Source organism: Crocodylus porosus, unplaced genomic scaffold (genome assembly GCF_001723895.1).
Source record: "Crocodylus porosus isolate Cpor-Errol unplaced genomic scaffold, CroPor_comp1, whole genome shotgun sequence".
Lineage (NCBI taxonomy): Eukaryota > Metazoa > Chordata > Crocodylia > Crocodylidae > Crocodylus > Crocodylus porosus.
In genome coordinates, this window is record NW_017728921.1 from 23,262,354 (window position 1) to 23,270,410 (window position 8,057).

Here is an 8,057-nt window from a genome sequence, read left to right on the forward strand (position 1 = left end):
TGCCATGGTAGGAAAGAGTACTGGAGTATTAGGCAGACATGGTTCTTCAGGTAAATCCAATATCTTTTATTAGACCAACTCAAACAGTTGGAAAAATTCTTTTGGGAACAGATACCCTTTGTCAGGCAGAGAAAGCAATTATTAACTTTGTACCCTAGACAATCATCCCTACTCCTGCTGTACAGCCCTCAGGGTGCCAACTGCTTGTTTACTGGATGATAGTCTTAAAGGATTTGAAGGAATTTCTTCCTACGGAGTAAGAAACTTGCAATTTTTTTACAGACGATGTAGTGGACAGAACTGTGGAAGAGAGTTCAGTAAAAAGGAGCACTGCAGGATCTGGTAGTTGTCTGGCTTACAAAAGGTGACTGCTCTGGGCAGTGACCGGTGGGGTGATATTCAGATTAAACAGCACGACCACATAACTCCTGGGATGTCACAGGTCATGTTCCTTTTCCTGTGGCTCTTTCAGGTGTGGGACTGTGATTCCCTTTAGGCTGCTTTGTCCATTTTTATTCCTTGAGGGATGGCAGTATTTCAAACTGGCTTAAGTCTGGTTACCAGCCTCTAAAGCCGATTGATATCAGTGCATTTATATAAATGAGTCAATGGCTCCTAGGTAACCTTGTGCTACAGTGATGGGGATAGTAGTCCTTACATATTGGAGATTTTCTTGGCTACTAGAGCAGGGAAATTCAACTGTCTGGTGACTTTCAGTATCATTTTGGCTCCAGGCAGTTGTCACTTCTGACCCATCACAAAAGTTTGGGATCCAAGTTTTTAAATATGTAGCAAATAACATTTTCCATCCATTAGTCTCATTAGCTTTGCAGAGGTTGAATAAAAATTATCTCCATTTGCAGACGGAGCAACTAAGGCACAGAACAACCAAGTAACCCACCCGCATTCAGGCAGCCGACCAGCAGGAGCATTGGAACTAGAGCTCCTTAATAGCTGCTGGTACCTTTGGCATTATTTTCTTCTGAAGAGAAAAATAGTCATGATCAGGGATCCTTGTTTTCTCTGATAAAACAAAAAAATCCCCCATTTTCAGATTTTGAAAAGTAACCCCAAATCCACATTTTTGCATGATTAAAATTAAATCTTTATATCTATATCATAAGTTGGGGAGTTTTTTATTAGAGAAAACCAAGGTCCCTGGTGATGAACTTGTAGTTTGGACACAGAATAATATCATTCAACGGCCATTTATCCTCTCTCACTGGTGCATAGCTGGGCCCTATAAACTTACAAAGAATAGACATGTTCTTCTACTGTTCAAATGAAAAGACTTTGTGGAGCCACTTAGCCCACTTTGGTGCTAGGAACACTGGGAAGTGCCACCAAAGCACCACACCTGATTGAATGCAGCCCTAACTGGACACAGTACGTAGAGTCTTACACCAAAGTGTGGCTGCTCTCACTTAAGCTTAGCCAGCATAAGAGGAGTAACTCAAATATCAATAACTGCAGTTAATTCTACAGTGAAAACATGTCCAAACCCTTTGTTTATGACCAGGTGCCTAGGGTTTACTGAAAATCACTAATCCAAGTGATGCCCTGGATCAATCAATGTCCTTGAGTTGAGGTCTCTGAAGTGAATTGTTCACCGAATTGCATCCCATTCACCTCCTAGAAGTGTCACATATATTTATGCAGGTATAGAATTTGGCCCTCCATGGCTATGTCTGTACAAGCAGTGTGTGTGTGTGTGCACGCATGCATATATGTTCTGCTGCCGCTAATACCGTTGCAGTTTACTAGCAAGAACAACCTTCAACAATGCTACCATTGTGTGAGCTGCACCTACTAGGAATTACAGGAATAAAAAATCTTAGCTTAGAAGCAAAATTGAGTTTGCAGGCCTGGCAATTAGAAAAAAAAATCTAATAATTTCTAAGCAGAGCAGTAGGCAGAGAACAGTTGCTTTGAGATAAGCAGCTCAGTAGTAGGACTGCTTTGAGGAGGCTTTTCTGGGAGCAAAGTGACTTTGGATTTCTGATTGTGCTTGAGTGCTTGCCTAGTGCCTTGTGTGCGTGTATGTGTGTTTCTTTTTCTGTGACGTGTGTATTTTTTTTTCTTCCCCTCTCTGGAGTGACTGACTGACGGACTTGTTTTGCAACAGACTGTTTCACCTAATTGAGGGGCAGAGCTAGGCTAGGCTCCTTATCTAACACAGGAGTTTGCCTAGGGAGTTTGCCCTAGGAGGGAACCAGGAAGTAGGAGACTGTGTGTGTGTGTGTAAGCACGTGCAATCAGTGTTTGGTGTGTGTGTGATGTGGTTTTCTTCCCCATCACCTGCCCCCTTTCTGCGTCTCCTTTACAGCTTAGGTGTCCTTCAGAGAGCAAAGGAGGCACAAATAGAAGTTGGGTCAGCAGTTGTGGCCTGCATTGGATGTGCCGTGTTCATGTTCCTTCCAGAGGATCAAGACCAGTGGTCACCAACCGATCAATCACGATCAACTAGTCAATCGTGGAGCCTCTGACAGTCAATCTCAGCCTGGGGGAGCTGAGCGTGCATGTGCTCAGCCCCCCTCAGACTGAGATCAACTATCAGAGGCTCCATGATTGGGAGTGGCGGGATGCGCATGCGGAGCAGCTGGGACGCAATCCAGTAGCAGCGGGACAGTGGCAGGATCCATGTGGCTGGGCTGAGCTGCACCCCCTGCCACCTGCGCTGCAAGTGGCTAGGAGGTGGTCGGGGGGGGGCAAGGGGCTGGCCTACAGCAAATTTTCAGGTGCCTGCAGCCCCTTCCCCCCCCATAGCCCCACTCCGAGAGCACTGTGTGGCTGGAGAGCCTGGCGCTGCTCCAGCCTCAGCCTCAGCCCCAGCCCATGTGCAGACCTGGGGGTATGCACCCCCTGTGCCCCCCCACCCTGTCCCCCTCAGACGAGCTGCTTGTTGCTCTGTCCTGCATCTACCCCAGCTTTGCAGGGCCTGCCCCTGCTCTACTCCCTCACTTGCTGCCATGGTGGGGTGCAGATCAAGGCCCCAGCTATGAGGGAGGGAGTGGGGCACGGGCAGAAACAGGGTCTGGGAGGAGTGGAGGACAAGCAGAGACCTGGGGGGCCCATGCCCCCCAGGCCTCCACTTGTCCTACCATCCAACCTGGCCAGGCCCACTGTGGGGAATTGGCTGGGGGAAGTGGTCCTGGCTGGGCCAGGTGGTGGGACAAGCGGAGGCCCGGGGGCATGTGCCCCCCAGGCCTTTGCTTGTCCCCCACTCCTCCCAGATCCTGCTCCTGCCTGGGCCCCGCTCCCTCCCTCACTGCTGGGGCCTCGATCTATCCTGCCCCTCCCATGGCCCTTTCCCCTCCTCCCACCCCTTCCCCACAGACTTACCTGCTGGGGAGGGGTGCGCCCCCAAATAATTTTTTCTCCCTCCGCCTTGATCTGCACCTCCCTACAGACTAACCTGCGGGGGGTGGGGGTGGGGGGTTGTGGCAGCAGCCCAGGGTAGAACTTGGGTTGCTTTTTAATTCAAAAAGGTTGGAGACTACTGATCAAGACCATTTAATCTGCACCAAGTGTAAGTTGATGTCTGCCCTGGAGGAAAAGATTCAAAGGTTGGAAGCATAGGTATCCACACTCCATTGCATCAAAGAAAAGGAAGATTACTTGGACAGAGTTATGGGAGGTTGGTACTGGAGAGGCCAAAGGGAAATGAGAAGTGGCAGCATGTGACTACTTAAAGGAGGGCCCCAAGAATTGAAGAGGAGTGGACTGAAGTTAGCAACTACTTACAAGCACTCTACAGTGGAACAGCTGAAGAAAAGGCAGAGGAGAGGACATCTGTTGGCATGATGCACCGTACTTAGCAGTTGAGAGAATAGGAAGTGCAGGGCCCCAGGGACTGGGGCTCTAGAACCACTGCACCAAAAAGGAAGAGAAGAGTGGTAGTAGTTGGTGGCTCCCTTCTCAGGAGGACAGAGGCACCAGTTTTTTATTCTGATTTGGGGTCCTCACAGGTGTGCTGTCTGCCTGGAGCCAGAATTCAGGACATCACAGAGAGACTGCCAAAGCTCATCCATCCTTTAATCCACTACCCTTTTCTGCTTGTCCAAGTAGGCACCACTGATATGGCCAGGAATGACACTGAGCAGATCAGAGTGACTATCAGAGTGAGGCTTTTGGCAGGAGGATTAAGGAGCTTGGAGCACAAGTGGTATTCTCATCAATCCTTCCTGTGGAAGGCAAGGACCCAGACAGGGACCATCATATCCTGGAAGTAAATACATGGCTAAGATGGTGTTGTTTTCAGGAAGACTCCAGATTCCTCGAAAACAGGCAAACATTCTGGGAACAAGGACTGCTATCAAGAGGTAGGATCCAGCTGACAAGAACAGGAAAAAACATCTTTGGGCATCATCTGGCCAACCTAGTAAGGAGGGCTTTAAACTAGGTTCCAGAGGGGACGGTGATCAAAACCATCCAGCAACAGAGCAAACAATCCAGAGGGGAAAGGACTGGGAGAAGAAGCACAAAGAGCCAGAGAACCACAGGACACCTGGCTGGATGGCAGTACTGTGGAGAAAGATCTAGGAGTTTTGGTAGATCACAGACTCAATATGAGTCTGTAGTGTGATATAGCTACATAAGAGGCAAATGCAGGTTTGGGATGCATCAGTAGAATCATTAGGTGCAAGACATAGAAGGCCTCTCTACTCTGCACTGGTTAGGCCTCATCTTGAGTACTGTGTGCAGTTTTGGACTCCACATTTTAAAAAAGATGTGAAGAAGTTAGAGAGAGATTCTACAGGAAGGAAACAAAGACAATTAACAGCTTGGAAAGCAAGTCATAAAAAGAGAGGTTGACGGAGCTAGGCACGTTCAGTTTGCAGAATATGTACTTGAAAGGGGACATTACAGCAGTCTTCAAATACTTGAAGGGCTGCCCTAAAGAAGAGGGAGAATACTGCTTCTCCCTTGCTGTGGAGAGTAGGATTCATACCAATGGCTTGGTTGAAGTTGCAGCAAACTAGGTTTAGATTGGATATCAGGGAAAATGTCTTCGCTGTTAGAACAGCGAGGCAGTGGAACAGACTGTCTAGAGAAGTCGTGGACTCACCAGCATTGGATGTGTTTAAGGAGAGGTTGGACAGCCACTGACTGGGGATGATCCAGGTGTAGCTATCTATGTCTGTGTGTTATTATAGATATTTCTTATGCTTATGGCCAGGGGGCCAGGAGGGAATTCTGCACACATACACCCTCTCTCCTTGCTGCTATATGCATCAAGTGTTTTTTAAAGCCTTTCTCAGAGACATTGGATGTTGGCTGCAGCAAAGGCTAGGGGTTTTTGACTGTGATATACCACTGCTTCTGCTGGCACTTAAACCTGGAGATTCCTGGCTAGAAAGTCTTGTACCTCCATTCCAGGTGAGACTGGTTGATATATTTGAGGTCAGGAAGGAATTTACCCCACGGCCAGATTGGTACAGACTGCAGGGTTTTTTTACCTTCCTCTGTAGCAGTGGGCATGGCCTTTCACCTGAAATCTCTTGAACATGTATTAACAACCTTTTATAGAGACAGGATGTCGGCTGCTGTGGGTCCCCTGCTTTACCTAAGCCAGGTTAAGGTGTTATGTCTTGTGTTGTGTCAGGGTTGACTGTAGCTTTACTAAGAGATTAGATTATGAATTTGTATAGAATGATTTGGTTAGGGCAAGGGGTTGGACTAGAGGCAAGGGGTTGGACTAGATGACCTCTGAGGTAGGGCTGTGCGAGGCTTCAGACAGAGCTTCGGATCCAGAGAAGCTTTGGACGCTTTGACGTCCAAAGCAGCATGTCCAGATTGAAACACAGGCTTCTTTAGGTTTTCCAAAGCAGTTTGGAGCTTCTGAAGCGCTTCAGAAAAGCTTCGGAGCCCCTTTGGAGATCTGGCCATAGGGTATAACGGAAACAATTAAATATCTATAACTTGTTTTTTATGTCTGATTTGGATGAAAGTTTCAGGGATTGTAGCCTCTGCTAAGAGTATGAAGTCTGACAAGTTTCAGTAAGATCGGTGTAGGGGTTTGGGAGGAACTGCACCCCAAATTCTTGAAAGCAAAACTCATGTCATGTGTATGTGTTACACCACAGGAGGGTGAAAACTGCAGGGGTGGTAGCTTCTGGTGAGATCACAAAGCCTGCCAAGTTTCAAGAAGATCGGTGCAGAGGTTTGGGGGGACCTGCACCTCAAGCTGCAGACGAGCAAAACTCATGACATGGGTGACACTGTGTGTGTTAAGGCGCAGCAGGGAGAAGGCTGCAAGGATGGTAGCCCCTGCTGCGACCACAAAGCCTGCCAGCTGTCAAGGAGATAGGTGCAGGGCTTCTGGATTTTGGGGCCCTGCACCTCTGGCTGCTGACAGGCAAAACTCGTGACATGGGTGCTTGTGCAACTGACTGTCTTGGGGCGTGGGAGACACTACTGCAGGCCTGGCTGCTAAGCTACTGTGTTACCAGTTACCAATCAATCATGATTCACTCAGGGACCAGCTCAATACACAGTAGCTGGCTAATGTAACCAGTTAATTACCATCAATTGACACCCATAAAAGCAGAGACTAAAGAGAGGAAATAATCAATACAGACAATCAACTGCCCCAAGCCACAGTTTCCCATGCTTTTCTCCTTTAAAGGAGAATCCATTTTTTAAAGTTTGATCCATTTTTAAAGTTTATGACCCTTTCATATATTCTTGTGACCCACTTTTGGGTCGTGACCCACAGGTCAACAAATGCTGCCTTAGGTAACTTTAGACAGGTTTCCTAACAGTCCTAGGCTTAGGTTACTTAGCTGTGGGTACATCTACATGTGTGCATTTACTGTGCAGTAACCAAAATTTCTGTGCAGTATGGGTGCACATCTACATTTGCACACCCATACTGTGTAGTAATTATGGCAACTTATATGAACTTGAGCATAAATTTGATACCTGCATCATGCAGTATCAAATTTACAACCAATTAGTAACTCATGTGTAGACACTTTACTGCACAGTAACACTGTGTGTAGGCTGATTTGGGATTAACTTTATAGATTTCATAGACTTGATAGACATTTGAGCTGGAAGGGACCTTGGAAGATCATCAAGTCCAGCCCCCTGCCCCATGGGCAGGAAGTTAGCTGCGGTCAAAGGATCCCAGCAAGATAAATGTCCAAATATCTCTTAAACGAGTCCAGAGTAGGTGCTTGCACCACCTCTGGCAGCAGTCTGTTCCAGACCTCGGGGGCTCAGACAGTAAAGAAATTCCTCCTTATGTCCAGTCTGAAACGGTTTTGGAGCAGTTTGTGACTGTTTGACCTTGTCATCTCATGGAACACTTTGGTGAACAGGCATTCCCCCAGATCCTGATGTACACCCCTTATATACTTATAGTCCCAAGTCAGTCCACACACAGTGTTAATGCACTTTAATGCCTGCACATGTAGACGCTGGCCTATTCCCACTTACTGCAGAGTTATTTCCTGCCCAGTAAATTTAAGCTGGCATCAATACATGTGTAGACATTGCCAGTATGATAGAAATAAAGGTAGCGACCTCCTTTGTGTAAAGTATTTCGGATCTAATGATAAACAATTTTAAGAGTTAAGTGTTATCTTTACCAATGTGCCTCCAATGCATTTGCTTTGAGGTAGAACAAGTATATGATGAGTGACAGATGAGTCTCTTACTGTGGGATAGTGGTTTATAGGAGGGTGTGGACTGCCTGCTTGTAAAGGATGATCCCATTTCATTATCATGTTTAACTTTAAAATCCTTTTCTTAGTTTCTAGCTCTTGGAATAGTTTCCCAGGCAGGATCAGGTGTGGTTGTGTAGCTTGCTCGATGCCCATTTTCAAGGTAAATTTTTCATTCCCATCTTCAGTTGAAGACAGTGTTTCCTATCCCATCAAACTTTAGGGAATCACAGTGGCAAATCTAGAGTGTTGCATAAGGGTATTGTCATTCCAAGAAAACTTATATACATGAAGTCAGAGAATGATAAAATTTTCCCCATAATGCCTCTGTTGTGAATGAACTGTTCATCAGTGGCAGATCCTGTCAGACCAACCTGGTGGCCTTTT